Source organism: Triturus cristatus, chromosome 2_2, assembly GCF_964204655.1.
Source record: "Triturus cristatus chromosome 2_2, aTriCri1.1, whole genome shotgun sequence".
Taxonomy (NCBI): domain Eukaryota; kingdom Metazoa; phylum Chordata; class Amphibia; order Caudata; family Salamandridae; genus Triturus; species Triturus cristatus.
In genome coordinates, this window is record NC_140582.1 from 55,174,077 (window position 1) to 55,196,194 (window position 22,118).

At 42.9% G+C, this 22,118-nt stretch overlaps 1 protein-coding gene across 2 annotated transcripts in view; it reads right to left on the bottom strand.

The window, feature by feature from the left end:
• LOC146861821 (uncharacterized) overlaps positions 1–22,118 on the bottom strand; it is a 1,143,841-nt gene that overhangs the window by 1,047,053 nt on the left and 74,670 nt on the right. The gene's annotated exons all lie outside the window — the stretch shown is intronic.

The window sequence follows — 22,118 nt, forward strand, 5'->3', positions numbered from 1 at the left end:
TCCTAGACACTGAGAAAGCGTTTGACTCCTTGGAATGGCCCTTCTTTCTCTCTATAATACGCCGTATAGGTATGCCACTTGGATTCATCTTCACCACCGCATTACTATACAGCAAACCCACGGCGAGACTTCGCTTAAATGGCACACTGTCCCGGCCCTTCGGGCTTTCCCGCGGGACCCGACAGGGCTGCCCTCTGTCCCCTCTATTGTTTATCCTGGCTATGGATCCGTTAATACGACATTTCCAGGAGCGTCACCTACAGTGGGGGCTACAATTCAATACAGGTCCCCTTCTAGTTTTACTTTATGCGGACGACACAATACTCTATGTCAGGGAGCCACAAGTAAATTTAGATCTACTGATCAGGAAATTCTTAGATTTGCCTGCTTCTCTGGCCTAGTAATCAATTGGCATAAGTCAGTTATATTTCCTTTAACTTCGAGTACGAATCCATGGGAGTGTGAATTCCCACTAGAATGGTGTGACGATTCGGTCAAATATCTGGGAATCCATATTCACTTGGACCCTGCCCAGCCTGAACTATGGACGTGCCATCAACACACTAGAAACACAGTTGGAAAAATGGCTTCGGCTGCCCTTATCGCTTGCTGGCCGAGTTGCGATCCTAAAGATGGGGTTGCTTTTTTTAACAATATCCCAATTCACCTCACTACTGGTTTTTTTCGGACACTCCGCACACTTCTTACATGCGTGGTCTGGGGTGGTAAACAGGCACGGGTCTGCTGGTCAGTTCTCACACTGCATATGATAGCGGTGGCTACAATGTTCCTGATCTACAGCTATATCATACAGTGGCCCAATGCTGTTTCGCATACCTCTGGTTTCACCCCGATGCCAGGATACCGTATCTACGTCCGGAAGCGGACTTTGTTCTCCCGGACAGGCTTTCAACTGTCCTACCGAAGGGCATTCCTAGAGAGCCACATGACATTCAAACCGTCTCCACCACAAGCTGGGCGTGGGACAGACTGAGACGACTAGCTGGCGCCACAGTATTATACTCCTCGGCAATGCCCATCCCCAACGCCCACTGGATCCCGATCCTGGGAGAACGTTTAGTTCAGCGCACTCTGACAAAATTTGAAATCTCCACAATGGGTGTTTTATACCCCGGGGGTCACTGTTTCTCAATCTTGGAAGACACCAGTTTCCAAGCCAGCAGCGTCATGGATAGATTCTTCCTAGGCCGTATCTGGTCGGCGTTGCGTGCCGCTCTTCCTAACTTCCCAGTGGAACCCGACTAATTTCCCCCTCTCACGCTGTTAATTGAAAGCACGAGTGGCGCACATTTAATTTCCAAAATATATAAGACTTGTGCTAAAATGAAGCCCGTTAATGACGATAAGATCCGAAACGACTGGGAAATTGATTTGGGTTGCCAAATAACAGATGAGCAATGGGCCAAATGCTGTGCAGTATCACAAGAAGTTTCTCTCAACAGCAAGCATAAACTCCTACATTTCAAATTTTTTACGACGCATTTATTTCACCCCTGCTAAAGCGCACAGAATGGGCCCATCTAGACCACACAACTGTTGTAAATGAGCGACACCACACGCTAACTTTGCACATCTTACCTGGACATGTCCTAAACTACAGCCTTTTGGGAACATATACACAAAACGCTCGGGAAAATGATTAATCTCCCCCTGATCCCTACACCGGAGATGGCCCTATTGGGATACACAGTTAACTTTCCCAAGAAAATCAGGCGGTTTGCATCACTGGGGCTCCTGCTGGCAAAGCGAGAGATAGCGATACACTGGGGCAGTAAATCTGCACCTACAGTCCAGAGTTGGCAGAACAGCTTTGCCTATTGCAATGTTAACAGCGAAACCTACGCAAGCGTAATGCCTAGCACATCCTGGCCCAAAGACATATGGGGCCCATATCATTCATATGTGGAGAACATGAATCGTACATCCAGCTCTCCATTGGAACAAGGCATTCTTCCGGCAGGGGTGGGGTAAGCCTTCTGATCCGGATTTCCCTCGAAATTGGTTACTTTCCTACAGCTGAGACAAGCCCTGATGTCGATGAACTAGTTTATGGTGTTTACAGGGCGACAGGGGAAAACGGTCATGACACAGGGAGATTGAGTGGTTCCCTTTCTTAACAACAATGTCCTTTGACTTCAATTTATTTATTTCCGACCTGAACGGACGTCTTACTGTTACAATGTTTACATTCTGTAATATCAGACGGCAATAATGTATAGCAATTAACATGTGAACGGATTTGTATATGTGTATCCATTGTATTTAAGTAACCTGGAAAAATAAAGTTATTAGAAAAAAAAAAAGAAGCCATGGAAAAGTCACCATTTTTATAATTGAAAGTGTGAAAATGTAGTTTCCATTCTTCAATGCTCATATCCACAACTATATGTAGGGAGCACCATTCACATGGCAAATGTGAGAATTCTGCAACACCTTAGGGTAGTAAAAACAGTGAAAAAGTTATCCTGTTGCTAGGCACATTATTGAGGTCCTTGGAGGTAATGTGAATGAGCTGTTTTATAATGTCATTGATTCGGTCCTAAAAACATGAAAGGTGGCAACCGAGAATTTAAATTAAGATAGTTGCAATCAAGATATATTGTGATGTTGAATACTAGAATTCCATATGGCCTCAACTCTGATGAAGCGTTATATGTACTTATTTAGTGAGGATTGTTCTTCTCTCCTGAATAGCCAAAATGGATCATATGTGTGTAGATAGAGGTGAAAATGTTAATTAAGAAGAAAAGCATCTTAGAAAATATGATTGATCGTAAAAGACAGGGTATAAAAAAGCACTTGTAGCTTATAATCACAAGTTTGGGTTATGTTAATGTATTGTTGTAATAAATCAGTGAAACAATAGAAAGCTTATGTATACGAGGAGATGACAATCGTGGTGAAGTACAAGTATAGCAGCCAATAGTGTGTCAATCATAATATAAGACAAGCAAGGGGATGAAGCTTCTGCTTATATATTATATAACCCCTTTGGAGTTTGATTGTCAAAAAAGGAATATATTTTGCACAGGCACTAGCCAAGAATTCCCATTTGGATGTTTGGCACCATCTGGATATAAAAATGTGTATACAGAAAAAAAGAGATAATTTACTTAAATATATTTATCAAAGTGTACATGTATAATGTTGTGCAAAAAGTGATTGTGATCCTGGAAGAGGTTTAAATATTATATTAATGCACTAGCACTCTAAGACAGTTCGGCAACATGAAATATTGCATGTGCACTTTATGAGAGCTGGGCAGTGGTTACTTAAAACACTTGCACCTTAAATAATGAATTTAGAGTGATGAAGTAGTATACATAGGATGACTTACGATGTCACTGAATTTATGAATGGGCACTTTATTTTGACGTTAATAACCAAACTGTGCAATATAATTGTGTAAATATCTGAGATGAGGTTAAGTATGATGAATTTTAAATTTTGGAGTCAAATGGCGAGACATAGGGAGAACAATAAAAAAATTAAGGAATTAAAAAGATAATGAAAAGAAAAACCATGTGTAAAGCAAAAAGATTGATTGTAAGTAGTATATGTGTCATAACATAATTGCAGTTTGGTATGTTTCTATGATTACTGATTTGGAACCATGTGATCTACTATTTAAGAACTGGCAAGTAATGGTGTCTAGTGTGTGATCACGGCAGTAGTCACTGCCGAAAGGCGTCACAGCCAGGAATAAATGTGCATTGGACTTCCCTTACCTTGCTGAGTCAGGTCTGTGATTGAAAACTGGAATTGGAGCTGCATCTTCGCAGCTCCCCATGTGGAAAAGCAATGCCGGTCCCTTCGCCACTGTGTAAACGCGCCTTGTGTCCGTTTTAATTTGGGAGATTAGGTCCCCTTGAATCCTGAGTGTCCCTTGGGTACAAATAGCCCACTAGGTACCTCCAGTAACCGCCACATAGCTGCGTTGCAGAGAGGTGTAAAAAGGGGCATGGCCTGGGCCACCTGTCTGAAACACAGCACAGTGGTGCTTACTGGAAGCACCTGGTGGGCTAGTCAGCCCCCAGGGGCCCTCAGGATTGAAGGGGAATTATTTCCCCAACTTAAAACGCGCCACAGGGCGTGTTTTCACACGTCACCACGGGCCCCATCCCCTCCCTTCACCACTGTGTAAATGCGCCCTGTGGCCGTTTTAATTTGGGAGATTGTAAGTCCCCTTGAATCCTGAGTGTCCCTTGGGTCCAACTAGCAAACTAGCCCACTAGGTACCTCCAGTAAGCACCACAGAGCTGCGTTGCAGAGAAGTGTAAAAAGGGGGGCGGCCTGGGCCACCTCTCTGAAACAGCGCAGTGGTGCTTACTGGAAGCACCTGGTGGGCTAGTTGGCCCCCTGGGGCTCTCAGGATTGAAGGGGAATTATTACCCCAACTTAAAACGTGCCACAGTACGTGTTTTCACACGTCACCTCAGGCCCCCTCCCTTCACCACTGTGTAAGTATTCATGCAGTGAGCCAGGCCTTAGCACATGGACTGCCTCAAACGCCTATCCGCTATGCATGAAGTCTCTTAACCACCTACACACTTGTCTTTCACACCTTCAATTTCCCAGTCAGTATCCATACACTTCGAGCAAACACCCTGTTACTCCCCTTGCACTCCTCTAGTGACCCATTCAGCACCATGTACTAATCCATTCACTGCGCCAAAACCCAACCACTTATAAAGTTACCCATGCACTCTCCTTGCAGTACTCTAATCATTCAGTCAGTACCCAAGTACTCATGCACTGTGCCAGGCCTTAGCACATGGACTGTTTCAAACCCCTATCCACTATGCATGCAGTCCCCTAACTAACCAACACACTTATAGTTCTACACTTATACATTCAACAAAAAAAAACAATATTTCAGTTTCAATATTTTAATAACATTTGTATTTCCATTTATATTGAAAATATATAATGTAATTTAAAAATTAAAATTTGTAAAAATAAACAGTGGAAAAACTAGAAAATCAGTATAAAAAAAATTCATATAACTATTATTACATTTTAAAATTATCATTTAAAAAACCTTCGAAATTCACTGAAAAAATCATAGGTTTCAGACATGTTATAGTTAGGAATTAGCATTTAAAAAACCTTAAAAATTCACTGAAAAAAACATAGGTTTCAGGGCTGTTATATTTAGCTGGACATTTCACTCGTACAAAACCATTGAAATTCCTCCGTTATTGTTAGTTCTGCTAACTATAACTCGCGCACCCGCAATCCACTGCTGATGATGTCACATATTATATCATGCATGACATTGTCAGTGACATCACTGATGACATCTCAGATGACATCACTGATGATATCACTGATGACATCATCCAGTGAATGTGGTTTAGTTTGAAATTTAAATATGTATTATATATATACCAATCTGTATTGAAGATTGAGTGGATATATAACTGTCTGGATGGAGGATTTAGTAGATGTCTGACTGTTTAAGTGAGTAATTAAAAGTGTCTCACTTAATACATGGATTAGTAACTAAACTATGTGAATTTGTGCATCACTGTCTCTGTTGTATAACATGCTGCATCAGTTGGTCACTAACTACATGAGAGTCTATATTAGTTATTGATTAGTTGGGTGAGAATTTGTATGGAACACTGAGTTTGTGTGTGGTTGGATGGGGTGTGTATAAATAACTCTATGCATAGATGTGTGAATGGTTGATTGACTAGGTGTATATGTTTAAGAATGCATGTGGAAACAGTGACTGAGTGTATTTATTTGTGTGTTGGTGAGTGAATATATGTTTTAGTTGTACATCTTCAACAAAGTAAAATTACAAAAAAGGCATTGTATGTGAGAGTTGGTGTATATAATAAGTATGTGTAAGAGTAAGTGATTATGAGAGTAACTATATGATTGAGAGTATAATTGTCATGGTGATTTTTTAACATATTTACTATGAGTTACTATGTGTTTGAATAAATGAGGTGTTGTTGGATAATTGTATAAGTGAGAAAATGCAAGTGATACATTTTTTTCATGAGTGAGTAGGATGACTGCATAACCGACTAAGATGACTGCTGATGTGTCAATGTCTATATATGTGTATAAGTGCATTTGATAGTGTTCTATTAATTAGTGACTGCATGTATAAATGATTCTGTTGTTGACTGGGGAGTTGTGTGTGTAGACTTAGGAATCAGTGAGTGGGTATGTAGTAACTGGTATTGGTGTGTCAATGCTTTCAAATATGGTACTTGACAGTGAGTGATGAAAAGTTATACTAGTGTATGATGAGGTGAATCAGATTGTCACGTGGATGATGTCATCAGTGATGTCATTTGAGATGTCATCAGTGATGTCACTGACCATGTCATGCATGATGCATGTGACATCAGCAGTGCATTGCGGGCGCGCGAGTTATAGTTACCAGAACTAACTATAACGGAGGAATTTCTATGGTTTTGTACGACTGAAATGGCCAGCTAACTATAACATCCCTAAAGCCTTTGATTTTTTCTGTGAATTTCTAAGGTTTTTTAAATGCTAATTTCTAACTATAACGTCTCTGAAACCTATGGCTTTTCAGTGAATTTCAAAGCTTTTTTAAATGCTAATTTCTAACTATAACGTCTCTGAAAGCTATGTTTTTTTTCAGTGAAGTTCAAAGGTTTTTTAAATGCTAATTTTTAAGTGTGATAGTAGTTATACCTATATTTTGTACTGATTTTCTACATTTTTTTAACTGTTTATTTATAAATATCTTATTCATTAAATAACAATATATATTTTTCTGAAAATTGCACCCAAAAAATTGTTTAAAAAATTCAAACTGAAATATTGATACATTTTTTAGTTTTCATTTATTATTTTAATATTTATATTATTTTCTTTTTAAAAAAATAAATTTTTTTCAGAGTCTCGCACTCAAAGAGTACACATCACGGTGGGTGCGCGGATTCTAGCTGCCATTTTAGAAAAGTCGTGAAGGATCCGCGTACGGTGTGCGACAGCTGCATGTTTTTCAGTTACATCATATACATTTAATATTATGTGATGTGCGTGATTGGTATGCGACCAGTCCGCGACTCCTGCTCCCGCGCATTCGCGACACATGCGCATTACAGTACGAGAGGCTTGCGCGGTGGCGGGTCCCGCGTGACATCATATACGTGCTGGGGCGCGCTGGGTGCACAACTTCCGCAAAAAAAAATTATGTTCCAAAAAATATATATGTGTCTTTAATATACATATTAGAGCAAGAGATTATCTAAGATATTCATAAAAATAACATATTTGTACTTATGATAAAATTATATTCATTTTAAGTATATTTTCACGAAGTCGGGTGCATGCATCGTGAGCGCAGTGAACCAGGTCAGCAGGGCTGCTGTTGAGCCAGAGAAACCAGGTCAGCAGAGCCGTTGTAGAGCCAGAGAACCAGGTCAGCAGACCTGCTCTAGAGGGAGAGACTTCAATAATGGGGGTGGGATGCACACCATTTCTTTCCTTATTTTCAATATTTATCCATTCTGTCCTGGTATTGCGTGCAAGCTGGTTAGGTGCCAGCCCATATGGCACCAGTCAAAAAGATCAACAAGGGGCGGGGCCCACCTTGAACCCCAAACCAGATGCACTGCCGAATTGCACCAATTTTGGCAAACATTATTCATTTGTATCAACCAATATTGTCCTTATAATCCATCATTATTTGCACCATTTATGTTTTCATCCGCACGTGGAATATTTTGCGATTTCCCAAATTTCTAATGCCCAACATGTGTCGATCCGGACCTCTTAAGTTGAACACGACTGCAGCAATGGTTCATAAAAAGCAGTGTTTTATTCAGAAAATACCCAATGCATTTCGGGCTTCAAGCGCCCTTCGTCGGGGGTCACTATCAATAACAAAAAAACAACAATCAGTTTTCGTTCAACATATTGCACTAAATAAATGCATGCTTTGTCTCAATTACTCTGAAGTGGAACTAGTAACTAATGTATCCCCTCGAGAAACCATGTAATGTGCGTAACTGTATACATGGACTCCCTCTTTTTACCAAACGGACCAATATAACCCTTAGCGTTGCCTGTTAATAACTCACACAATCATAATGCATTCTAATTCTCAGTATATTCATTACGATGTATTGCATGCTACCTCTCTTCTCCCCTATTAGCCATCGTCCTTCATCTATTCTGACAACGTCCTACCAATGGATAATTAAATGATTAAACAGAACAGTTTGACACATTTATGCTCTTGCACAGCGATAAGCTATCTTTGCCAGTGTTACACATGCCTAACTCATATTGTTTAAGTCGCCAACCAGATTCTATTCTTACTTCCTCCTCCTGGTGGGGCGCGCTGGGTGCACAACTTCCGCAAAAAAAAATTATGTTCCAAAATTATATATATGTGTCTTTAATATACATATTAGAGCAAGAGATTATCTAAGATATTCATAAAAATAACATATTTGTACTTATAATAAACTTATATTCATTTTAAGTATATTTTCACGAAGTCGGGTGCATGCATCGTGAGCGCAGTGAACCAGGTCAGCAGGGCTGCTGTTGAGCCAGAGAAACCAGGTCAGCAGAGCCGTTGTAGAGCCAGAGAACCAGGTCAGCAGACCTGCTCTAGAGGGAGAGAGCCAGGTCAGCAGAGCTGCTCTAGAGCCAGAGAACCATGTCAGCAGAACTGCTTTAGAGCCATAGAACCGGGTCAGCAGAGCTGCTTTAGAGCCAGAGAACCATGTCAGCAGAGATCAGCAGAGCTGCTCTGTAGCCTAAGGACTAGGTCAGCAGAGCTGCTCTAGAGCCAGAGAACCAAGTCATCAGAGCTGCTTTAGAGCCAGAGAACCAGGTCAGCAGAGCTCTTTAGAGGGAGAGAACCAGGTCAGCAGAGCTGCTTTAGAGCCAGAGAACCAGGTCAGCAGAGCTGCTCTAGAGCCAGAGAACCAGGTCAGCAGAGCTGCTTTAAAACCATAGAACCAAGTCAGCAGAGCTGCTTTAGAGCCAGAGAACCAGGTCAGCAGAGCTTCTCTAGAACCAGAGAACCAGGTCAGCAGAGCTGCTTAAGAGCCATAGAACCAGGTCAGCAGAGCTGATCTAGGGGCAGAGAACCAGGTCAGCAGAGCTGATTTAGAGGGAGAGAACCAGGTCAGCAGAGCTGCTTTAGAGCCAGAGAACCAGGTCAGCAGAGCTGCTCTAGAGCCAGAGAACCAGGTCAGCAAAGCTGCTGTAGAGCCAGAGAAACCAGGTCAGTAGAGCTGCTTTAGAACGAGAGAACCAGCTCAGCAGAGCTAGTTTAGAGGGAGAGAACCAGGTCAGCAGAGCTGCTTTAGAGCCAAGGGACCAGGTCAGCAGAGCTGCTCTAGAGCCAGAGAACCGGGTCAGCAGAACTGCTTTAGAGCCATAGAACTGGGTCAGCAGAGCTGCTGTAGAGTCAGAGAAACCAGGTCAGCTGGGCTGCTTTAGAGGTAGAGAACCAGGTCAGCAGAGCTGCTCTAGCTGACACTCACTGACTGACACTGATTGACACTGACATTGACTGACACTGATTGACTGACACTGATTGACACTGATTGACTGACACTGACTGACTGACACTGATTGACACTGACTGACACTGATTGAATGACACTGATTGACTGACACTGACTGACACTGATTGACTGACTGACTGACACTGACTGACAGTGACTGACTATACTCTACTACTCACTCTCTACTATACTCTACTACTCACTCTCTACTACTCTCTACTTACTCACTCTCTACTACTCTACTACTCTCTACTACTCACTCTATACTACTCACTCTACTACTCTACTACTCACTCTCTACTCTCTACTACTCTCTCTCTACTACTCACTCTCTACTACTCTCTACTATTCACTCTCTACTACTCACTCTCCTATTCTCTACTACTCTCTCTCTACTACTCACTCGCTGCTACTCTCTACTGCTCACTCTCTACTACTCTCTACTACTACTCTCTACTATACACTCTATACTACTGACTCTCTACTACTCTCTACTACTCACTCTCTACTACTCTTTACTACTCACCACTACTCACTCTCTACTACTCGCTCTCTACTACTCGCTCCTACTCACTCTCTACTACTCTACTACTCTCTACTACTCTCTACTACTCACTCTCTACTATTCTCTCTACTACTCTCTACTACTTGCTCTCTACTACTTGCTCTCTACTACTCACTCTACTACTCACTCCCTACTACTAACTCTCTACTACTCCAATGCGCACTACTACTCACTCTCTACTACACTACTACTCCCTACTACTCTCTTTCTACTACTCACTCTCTACTACTCACTCTCTACTACTCGCTCTCTACTACTCTCTTATACTCACTCTCTACTACTCACTCTACTACTCTACTACTCTCTCTACTACTCAATTTCTACTACTCTCTACTACTCTCCCTTCTACTCACTCTACTACTCTCTACTACTCTACTACTCTCCACTTCTCTCTACCACTCACTTTCTACTACTCTACTACTCAGTCAACTACTCGCTCTTTACTACTCACTCTCTACTACTCACTCTACTACTCTCCACTACTCACTCTACTGCTCTTTACTACTCACTCTCCACGACTCACTTTCTACTACTCGCTCTCAACTACTCTCTACTACTCACACTAGTACTCACTCTCTACTACTCTACTACTCTCTCTACTACTCAGTCTCTACTACTCTCTGCTACTCACTCTACTACTTGCTCTCTACTACTCGCCCTCTACTACTCTCTTATACTCACTCTACTACTCACTCTACTACTCTCTACTACTCACGCTCTACTACTCCACTACTTTCTACTACTCACTCTCTACTACTCACTCTCTACTACTCTACTACTCTCTAATACTCACTCTCTACTACTCTCTAGTACTCACTCTCTACTACTCACTCTCCACTACTCTCTACTACTCGCTCACAACTACTCTGAACTACTCTCTACTACTCACTCTCTACTACTCACTCTATACTACTCACTCTCTACTACTCTCTTCTACTCGCTCTCTACTACTCTCCACTACTCACTCTCTACTACTCGCTCTCAACTACTCTCTACTACTCACTCTAGTACTCACACTCTACTACTCTACTACTCTCTCTACTTCTCACTCTCTACTACTCTCTCTACTACTCACTCTCTTCTACTCTCGTCTACTTACTCTACTGCTTGCTTTCTACTACTCTCTACTACTCACTCTCTACTACTCACTCTCTACTACTCACTCTCTACTACTCTACTACTCTCTACCACTCACTCACCACTACTCTCTCTACTACTCACTCTCTACTACTCTCTACTACTCACTCTCCACTACTCTCTACTACTCACTTTCTACTACTCTCTCTCTACTACTCTGTACTACTCTCTACTACTCACTCTAATACTCACTCTACTACTCACTCTCTACTACTCTCTACTACTCACTCTCTACTACTCGCTCTCTACTACTCGCTCTCTAATACGCTCTACTACTAACTCTCCACTAATTCTCTACTACTCACTCTCTACTACTCTCTACTACTCACTCTCTACTACTCACTCTACTACTCACTCTCTACTACTCTCTACTACTCACTCTCTACTACTCTACTACACTCTCTACTACACTCTACTACTCACTCTCTACTACTCACTCTCTACTACTCTCTAATACTTACTCTCTACTACTCGCTCTACTACTCTCTACTACTCACCCTCTGTTACTCTACTACTCTCTACTACTCACTCTCTACTCTCTATTAGTCACTCTCTACTCGCTACCTCTCTACCTCTCTCTACCTCTCTCTCTACTACTCTCTACCTCTCTACCTCTATCTCTCTACCTCTACACCTCTACCTCTACACCTCTACCTCTCTACCTCTCTCTACCTCTCTACACGCACAAATATGCACATTTATATCTGCATATGCATTTATATAAAAGTATGTGTATATACATATATACACATATATATAATCTGCATATCTATATAAATACAAATATAAATGCATGCATACATATACATATATGCATACATATGCATGTTATGTACATGAAAGTTTGCAAAACACTAATACAAGCAAAGCTAAAAAAAACACCAAATTACAAACAGAATTGCTTTAACTTAAAAACGAGGGCGAGACCTATTGCATTTTCAATGCTTGTTTACTTTGGTTCCATCAAGAAGGCATTCAGATGTGTCACACATTTCCCATAAATTCTGAATGTTAGCACTCTAGTGGCTCTTTAGATCACTGCAGTTAAGCTTCTGCTCACCAGGGAAGTCTGCTGCTGGTATTGAAAGTGCATGTTTCAGTCTGGTCTGCATGTCAAAATGTTTTAATGAAATAGAAGAGGATTTGAGAAGTCACTCAAAATGTGCCCTAATTTTTCTTTTTTCAGCACTAATCATAATTTCTATGGCAAAATGAACCCCCCATTGTGTTCCTTTTAAATTAAACTACTCACTCTCTACTACTCACTCGCTACTACTCTCTACTACTCGCTCTCTACTACTCACTCACTACTTACTCACTCACTACTACTCACTCTCTACTACTCACTCTACTACTCTCTACTACTCTCTACCACTCACTCTCTATTACTCACTCTCTACTACTCTACCTCTCTCTACTACTCCCTCTCTACTACTCACTCTACTACTCGCTACTACTCACTCTCTACTCTCTCTACTACTCGCTCTCTACTACTCTCTACTACTCACTCTCCACTACTCACACTCTACTACTCACTCTCTAATACTCACTCTCTACTGTACACTTGCTGTACACTTCCGCTTGTCCACCCTCTCTGTGGTCCGTATCGTTGTCCCTGCAATGGCCTGATACTTGACCCCCCAATGCCTCTCCCTCGGGAATATCCTTCTGTTGTTCATCAAAGTAGGGGCTCTCTTCCCTTTCTGCGGATTATGAACCTAAATGTGACGTCGGTCTTGAAACATCAGCAGAATCTGTACGATCTTATTGAGGATGAAGCCCCGGATATCCTTGCCATAGCTGAAACATGGCTTCAGGAAGCTGACACTGCCATTTTCAATCTGGCATGCCCCTCTGACTATTCTATGTACACCTTGAATAGAGCATCTAGAGGGGGTGGAATAGCGCTGATAGTTAGGTCTCGTTTTCCCTGTGTGTGGAACAGCCTTAAGATCGCTGGCTGTGAAAGCGCCCCTTTTAAAGTCTCTGTCAGCCCAGAGTTTACACTCTCTGGGATGGTGGTATATCGTCCGCCGGGCAGTGACGTGCTGTTCAGAAATGCTTTTTCGGATATTGTCGGCACTTTGATCACTGACTGCGCCAACTTTTCTATACTGGGCGATTTAAATCTGCATTTCGATACACTGTCCAGTCTGACAGCTCATGCCATCTCTTTGGACTTAGAGGCTCTTCAATTGTCCCAGCTGGTTTCCCAGCCTACTACTCACATTGGGGGACATATTCTTGACCCTTTTTTCACCAATTTGACTGAGGCTAAAATCACTGCGATTACTCCAGTAGAATGGTCTGACCATTTCCTGGTGTCTATCCAGTGTCCCGTGTCAGTGACCACTCCCACTTCCTCAGCTAGACGGGTACTTAGGAGATCTTGGAACAAACTCAGGCTGGAAGATTTTCATCATCTTCTGTTAGTGGAGCCCTTGGGCCCATTGAACAATATAGACAAGGGGTATGACCTCTTCTGCTCCTGGCTTACTAGGGCTCTGGACGCCTTGATACCTATTGTATCGACTAAGATCAATGCTCGTGAGTCGAGTCCCTGGTATGATGGGGCCTTACGCGCCTTGAAGGGAGCCAGTAGACGGGCGGAGAGGGCTTGGCGGAAGACATATGGGGCCGATTTAAAAGCTGCATATGCCGCGTCCGTCAAGCTCTATCATCGGGCCATATGTCGTGCTCGTGCGGCCTTCTATGCCGAAGAATTCCGGAACAGCACCAACCCGTCAAAGGCCATCTTCAAGGCGGTTAAAGATCTTATGGCAAAGCGGACTACCTCTTCAGCCGAGAGCTCTGTCTCCCACTGTGAATCCCTTGCTTCCTATTTTTTGGGAAAGGTCCAAGCTATTTATCGGACATTCCCTAGCATTGGGGTTTCGTTGGGAAGTTCCAATGAGACACCACGTCAGATCACCCTGCCTTCATTTCCCCCTCTCACCTCGGATGGGTTTGATAAACTCGCTTTGCAAGTTAAATCTGGATCTCCATCCGATCCAGTAAGGCCTGCTCTCTTTCGAGACCAGACCTTTATGGGACGCCCCGTTGTGCGTTCCCTTGTCAACCTCTCCTTGGAGTCGGGGGTAGTTCCAACTAAATGGAAGCAGGCGGTGGTGTCCCCGATCATCAAAAAACCCTCCTTGGACCCGTCTAAGCCTGAAAGTTTTCGCCCCATCTCGCTGCTACCTTGGCCGGCAAAATTGACAGAGGCCCATGTTAATCTGGCCCTGTCAGAACATCTAGCCCGGACCAACGCCCTCGATCCCACACAGAATGGCTTCCGTGCTGGTCACAGCACGGAGACCGCTCTCCTTGCAATGGTGGAACATCTGCGTGCAAGGCTGGATGCGGGTCAGACGGCGGCGCTGATATTGTTAGATCTCAGCGCCGCCTTCGACACGGTATCTCACAGCATCATCCTGCATCGGCTCGAGGAGATTGGTATCAGTGGTCTGGCGCTGCAATGGTTCCGCTCCTTCCTGGACAACCGCTCCTTCTGTGTGGCCATTCCTCCCTTTTCGTCCAGTTTCCAGCCTCTGGCCATGGGGGTTCCGCAAGGGTCCTCGCTAAGCCCCACGTTGTTCAACCAGTTGAGACCGCTGGCTGATGTCGTGAGGCAGTGGGGCCTAACTTTGGTCTCATATGCCGATGACACTCAGCTGGCGGTTACTCTCAGCGGGGATGTACAACAAGATGCCCCCAGGTTTCAGTCTGGACTGAAGGCGGTGGCTAGCTGGTTGACAGAAAACTGTCTCCAGCTTAATGCCACAAAAACGGAGGTAATGGTTGTTGGGAAGGGAGTAGAGCTTTGGGGCGATCAGTGGTGGCCTTCTGAGCTGGGCCCCACTCCGACCTCAGTGTCGGAGGTGAAAAATCTGGGGGTCTGGTTGGACGTTGGCCTTACCTTTATAGGGCATACCAAAAAAACTGCAGCCTGCTGTTTTGGTCTGTTAAGAGGACTTAGACCAGTTCTTAAATATTTCGATGCCCCAACCAGACAGCTTGTAGTCCAGGCAACTATCATCTCTCGTCTGGACTACGCTAGCTCTCTTCTGGCTGGGGCTAACCAGGCTGAGTTAACTCGCCTACAGCGGGTTCAAAATGCTGCGGCTAGAGCCATTGTTGGCCTTCCCAGATTTTGCCCGGTGGCGAATGTCCTCCGCTCCCTGCATTGGCTCCCTGTAAGGAAGCGTATTCTTTTCAAGGTCCTTTGTTTGGCCTTTAAAATTTTAAGAGGTATAGGCCCTGAAATCTTGTCCAATTGTATCTCTTTCTATGTCCCCACCCGTAGTCTTCGATCTCAGGGCCAGGCCCTCGCTGTGGTCCCCAGATTTAGACTCAGTAGGATGGGGGGCCGTTCTTTCAGCGTGAAAGCTGCACTAATTTGGAACACCCTCCCAGTTGAAGTCCGTCAGTTAGATGATCTGCTGTCTTTCCGGAGAGCTATTAAAACTTTCTTGTTTTAGCTGTTCATTTTAGGTTGTTTCTTTCCTGTTGTGTTATGTTTCTCCTTGTCTCTGCGCTGGGACGCTCCTTGGCTGGAGTAGCTGTGCGCATAATAAATTAACATAACATAACATAACATAACATAACATACTACTCACTCTACTACTCCCTTCTACTCTCTCCCACTGACTCTCTACTACTCTACTACTCACTCTCTACTACTCTCTACTACTCACTCTCTACTTCTCACTCTAATCCTCACTCTCTACTACTATCGCTACTACTCACTCTACTACTCTTTAATACTCACGCTCTACTACTCGCTCTCCACTACTCACTCTCTACTACTCGCTCTCTACTATGCATTACTACTCACTCTAAAACTCACACTACTCACTCTCTACTACTCGCTCTCTACTACTCTCTACTACTCACTCAACTACTAACTCTCTACTACTCTACTATCTCTCGACTACTATCTCTACTACTCACTCTCTACTACTCTCTACTACTCACTCTCACCTACACACTCTACTACTTGCTCTCAACTACTCACTCTACTACTCACTCTCTACTACTCCCTACTACTCCCTACTACTCACTCTACTACTCTCTACTACTCCAATACTCTCCAATACTCACTCTCTACTACTCACTCTCTACTACTCTGCTACTCCCTACTACTCTCTATTATTCACTCTCTACAACCCACTCTCTACTACTCTCTCTACTACTCTCTACTACTCACTCTCTAGTACTCCCTACTACAAACACTGTACTACTCTACTACTCACTCTCTACAACTCTCTCTCTACTTCTCTCTGCTACTCACTCTACTTCTCAATCCATACTACTCTCTACTAACTCTACTTCTCTCTCTACTACTCTGTATTTCTCACTCTACTACTCACTCTACTACTCTCTCTCTGCTACTCACTCTCTACTACTCTCTACTACTCACTTGCTACTATTAACTCTCTACTACTCTCTACTACTCACTCTACTACTCAGTCTCTACTACTCTACTCTCTCTGCTACTCACTCTCTACTACCCACTCTACTTCTCTGTACTACTCACCTTATTACTCACTCTACTACTCACTCTCTACTACTCTCTCTCTACTACTCTCTCTCTACTACTCGCTACTACTCGCTACTACTCCCTACTACTCTCTACTACTACTCTACTACTCACTCTATACTACTGTCTCTACTCCTCTCTACTACTCACTCTACTACACTCTATTACTCTCTATCACTCACTCTACTACTCACTCTCTACTACTCACTCTCCACTACTCACTCTCTTCTACTCGCTCTCTACTACTCTCTACTACTCACTCTCCTACTCACTCTGTACTACTCTAATTCTCTCTACTACTTTCTCTACTACTCACTCTCTACTACTCTCTACTACTCACTCACTACTACACGCTCTCTACTACTTGCTCTCTACTATTCGCTCTTCACTACTCCTCACTCTCTACTACTCCCTACTACTCACTCTACTACTCACTCTACTACTCTCTACTACTCCAATACTCTCCACTACTCACTCTCTACTACTCACTCTGTACTACTTTACTACTCCCTACTACTCTTTCACTCTGTACTACTTTACTACTCCCTACTACTCTTTCTCTATTAGTCACTCTCTACAACTCACTCTCTAGTACTCTCTACTACTCACTCTCTATTACTCCCTACTACACACACTCTACTACTCTCTACTACTCACTCTCTACAACTTTCTCTCTACTACTCACTCTACTACTCAATCTCTACTACTCTCTACTAACTCTACTACTCTGTACTTCTCACTCTACTACTCACTCTACTACTCTCTCTGCTACTCACTCGCTACTACTCTCTACTACTCACTCTCTACTACTCTCTCTACTACTCACTCTACTACTCAGTCTCTACTACTCTCTACTAACTCTACTACTCTGTACTTCTCACTCTACTACTCACTCTACTACTCTCTCTCTGCTACTCACTCTCTACTACTCTCTACTACTCTCTCTCTCTACTACTCTCTACTACTCACTCTCTACTACTCACTCTCTACTACTCGCTACTACTCACTCGCTACTACTCTCTACTACTCTCTACTACTCCCTACTACTCTACTACTACTCTACTACTCACTCTATACTACTATCTCTACTACTCTCTACTACTCACTCTACTACACTTTACTCTCTACTACTCAGTCTCCTACTCACTCTGTACTACTCTACTATGCACTATCTACTACTCACTCTCTACTACACACTCTCTACTACTTGCTCTCTACTACTCACTCTCTACTACTCTCTACTACTCACTTTACTACTCCAATACACTCTGCTACTCACTCTCACCTACTCTACTACTCCCTACTACTCTCTCTACTACTCATTCTACTATTTTTTACTACTCACTCTCTACTACTCTCTACTACTCACTCTCTACTACTCAATCTCTACTACTCACTCTCTACAACTTGCTCTCTACTACTCACTCTCCACTACTCACTCTCTACTACACACTCTCAACTACTCTCAACCTCTCACTCTAGTACTCACTCTACTACTCTCTCTATTTCTCACTCTCTAGTACTCTCTACTACTCTCTACTACTCACTCTTACTACACACTCACTACTTGCTCTCTACTACTGGCTCTCTACTACTCTCTACTACTCACTCTAATACTCACTCTCTACTACTCTACTACTCTCTACTACTCACTCTCTACTACTCTCTACTACTCACTCTCTAGTACTAACTCTCTACTACTCTCTACTACTAAATGTGCCCTAATTTTTCTTTTTTCAGCACTAATCGTAATTTCTATGACAAATGAACCCCCTCATTATGTTTCTTTTAAATTAAACTACTCACTCTCTACTACTCACTCGCTACTATTCTTTACTACTTACTCTCTACTACTCTCTACTACTCTCTACCACTCACTCTCTACTACTCGCTCTACTACTCTCTACTACTCTCTACCACTCACTCTCTACTTCTCACTCTCTACTACTCTCTCTCTACTACTCCCTCTACTACTCACTCTACTACTCGCTACTCTTCACTCTCTACTACCCTCTCTCTACTATTCACTCTCTACTACTCACTCTCTACTACTCTCTACTACACTCTACTACTCACTCTCTACTACTCACTCTCTACTACTCTCTACTACTCACTCTACTATTCTCTACTACTCTCTACCACTCACTCTCTACTACTCACTCTCTACTACTCTCTCCTACTCTCTACTACTCTCTCTCTACTACTCACTCTCTACTACTTACTCTAATACTCTCTACTGCTCACTATCTACTACTCTCTACTACTCTCTCGCTACTACTCACGCTCTACTACTCACGCTCTCCTACTCATGCTCTACTACTCAACCTCTACTACTCACTCTCCACTACTCACTCGCCACTACTCACTCTCTACTACTCTCTACTACTCACTCTACTACTCACACTACTCACTATCTACTACACTCTACTACTCACTCTACTACTCACTCTCTACTACTCTCCACTACTCACTCACCACTACTCACTCTCTACTACTCGCTCTCTACTACTCACTCTCTACTGCTCTCTACTACTCACTCTCTACTACACGCTCTCTTCTACTTGCTCTCTACAACTCACTCTCTATCACTCCCTACTACACACTCTCTCCTACTCTCTACTACTCACTCTCTACTTCTCTCTCTCTCTACTACTCTCTAGTACTCACTTTACTACTTACTCTACTACTCAATCTCTACTACTCTCTACTAACTCTCTACTACTCTCTCTCCACTACTCTGTACTTCTCACTCTACTACTCACTCTACTACTCTCTCTCTTCTACTCACTCTACTACTCATTCTCTACTACTCTCTACTACTAAATGTGCCCTAATTTTTCTTTTGTCAGCACTAATCATAATTTCTATGGCAAAATGAACCCCCTCATTGTGTTCCTTTTAAATTAAACTACTCACTCTCTACTACTCACTCGCAACTACTCTCTACTACTCACTTTCTACTACTCTCTACTACTCTCTACCACTCACTCTCTACTACTCGCTCTACTACTCTCTCTCTACTACTCTCTCTCTACTACTCCTTCTCTACTACTCACTCTACTACTCGCCACTCCTCACTCTCTACTACTCTCTCTACTATTCACTCTCTACTACTCTCTACTACACTCTACTACTCTCTACTACTCACTCTCTACTACTTACTCCAATACTCTCTACTGCTCACTCTCTACTACTCTACTACTCTCGCTACTACTCACGCTCTACTACTCACGCTCTTCTACTCATGCGCTACTACTCACTCTACTACTCACTCTCCACTACTCACTCTCCACTACTCACTCTCTACTACTCTCTCTACTACTATTAACTCTCTACTACTCTCTACTACTCACTCTACTACTCAGTCTCTACTACTCTACTCTCTCTCTGCTACTCACTCTCTACTACCCACTCTACTTCTCTGTACTACTCACCCTACTACACACTCTACTACTCACTCTCTACTACTCTCTCTCTACTACTCTCTCTCTACTACTCCCTACTACTCCCTACTACTCTCTACTACTACTCTACTACTCACTCTATACTACTGTCTCTACTCCTCTCTACTACTCACTCTACTACACTCTATTACTCTTTACCACTCGCTCTACTACTCACTCTCTACTACTCACTCTCCACTACTCACTCTCTTCTACTCGCTCTCTACTACTCTCTACTACTCACTCTCCTACTCACTCTGTACTACTCTAATTCTCTCTACTACTTTCTCTACTACTCACTCTCTACTACTCTCTACTACTCACTACTACTCGCTCTCTACTACTCTCTACTACTCACTCTACTACTCACTCTCTACTACTCTCGGCTACTCTCCACTACTCACTCGCCACTACTCACTCTCTACTACTCACTCTCTACTACTATCTACTACTCACACTACTCACTCTCTACTACTCGCTCTCTACTACTCTCTACTACTCTCTCTACAACTCACACTCTATTACTCCCTACTACACACTCTCTACTACTCACTCTCTACTTCTCTCTCTCTACTACTCTCTAGTACTCACTTTACTACTCACTCTACTACTACTCTCTACTAACTCTCTCTCTACTACTCTGTACTTCTCACTCTACTACTCACTCTTCTACTCTCTCTCTTCTACTCACTCTACTACTCATTCTCTACTACTCACTCTACTACTCACTCTCTGCTACTCTCTACTCTCTCTCTACTACTCACTCTCTACTACTCTCTACTACTAAATGTGCCCTAATTTTTCTTTTGTCAGCACTAATCATAATTTCTATGGCAAAATGAACCCCCTCATTGTGTTCCTTTTAAATTAAACTACTCACTCTCTACTACTCACTCGCAACTACTCTCTACTACTCACTTTCTACTACTCTCTACTACTCTCTACCACTCACTCTCTACTACTCGCTCTACTACTCTCTCTCTACTACTCTCTCTCTACTACTCCCTCTCTACTACTCACTCTACTACTCGCTACTCCTCACTCTCTACTACTCTCTCTACTATTCACTCTCTACTACTCACTCTCTACTACTCTCTACTACACTCTACTACTCTCTACTACTCACTCTCTACTACTTACTCTAATACTCTCTACTGCTCACTCTCTACTACTCTACTACTCTCGCTACTACTCACGCTCTCCTACTCATGCTCTCCTACTCATGCTCTACTACTCACTCTACTACTCACTCTCTACTACTCACTCTCCACTACTCACTCTCCACTACTCACTCTCTACTACTCTCTACTACTATTAACTCTCTACTACTCTCTACTACTCACTCTACTACTCAGTCTCTACTACTCTACTCTCTCTCTGCTACTCACTCTCTACTACCCACTCTACTTCTCTGTACTACTCACCCTACTACACACTCTACTACTCACTCTCTACTACTCTCTCTCTACTACTCTCTCTCTACTACTCCCTACTACTCTCTACTACTACTCTACTACTCACTCTATACTACTGTCTCTACTCCTCTCTACTACTCACTCTACTACACTCTATTACTCTTTACCACTCACTCTACTACTCACTCTCTACTACTCACTCTCCACTACTCACTCTCTACTACTCTCTACTACTCACTCTCCTACTCACTCTGTACTACTCTAATTCTCTCTACTACTTTCTCTACTACTCACTCTCTACTACTCACTACTACACGCTCTCTACTACTTGCTCTCTACTATTCGCTCTTCACTACTCCTCACTCTCTACTACTCCCTACTACTCACTCTACTACTCTCTCTCTACTACTCCAATACTCTCCACTACTCACTCTCTACTACTCACTCTGTACTACTTTACTACTCCCTACT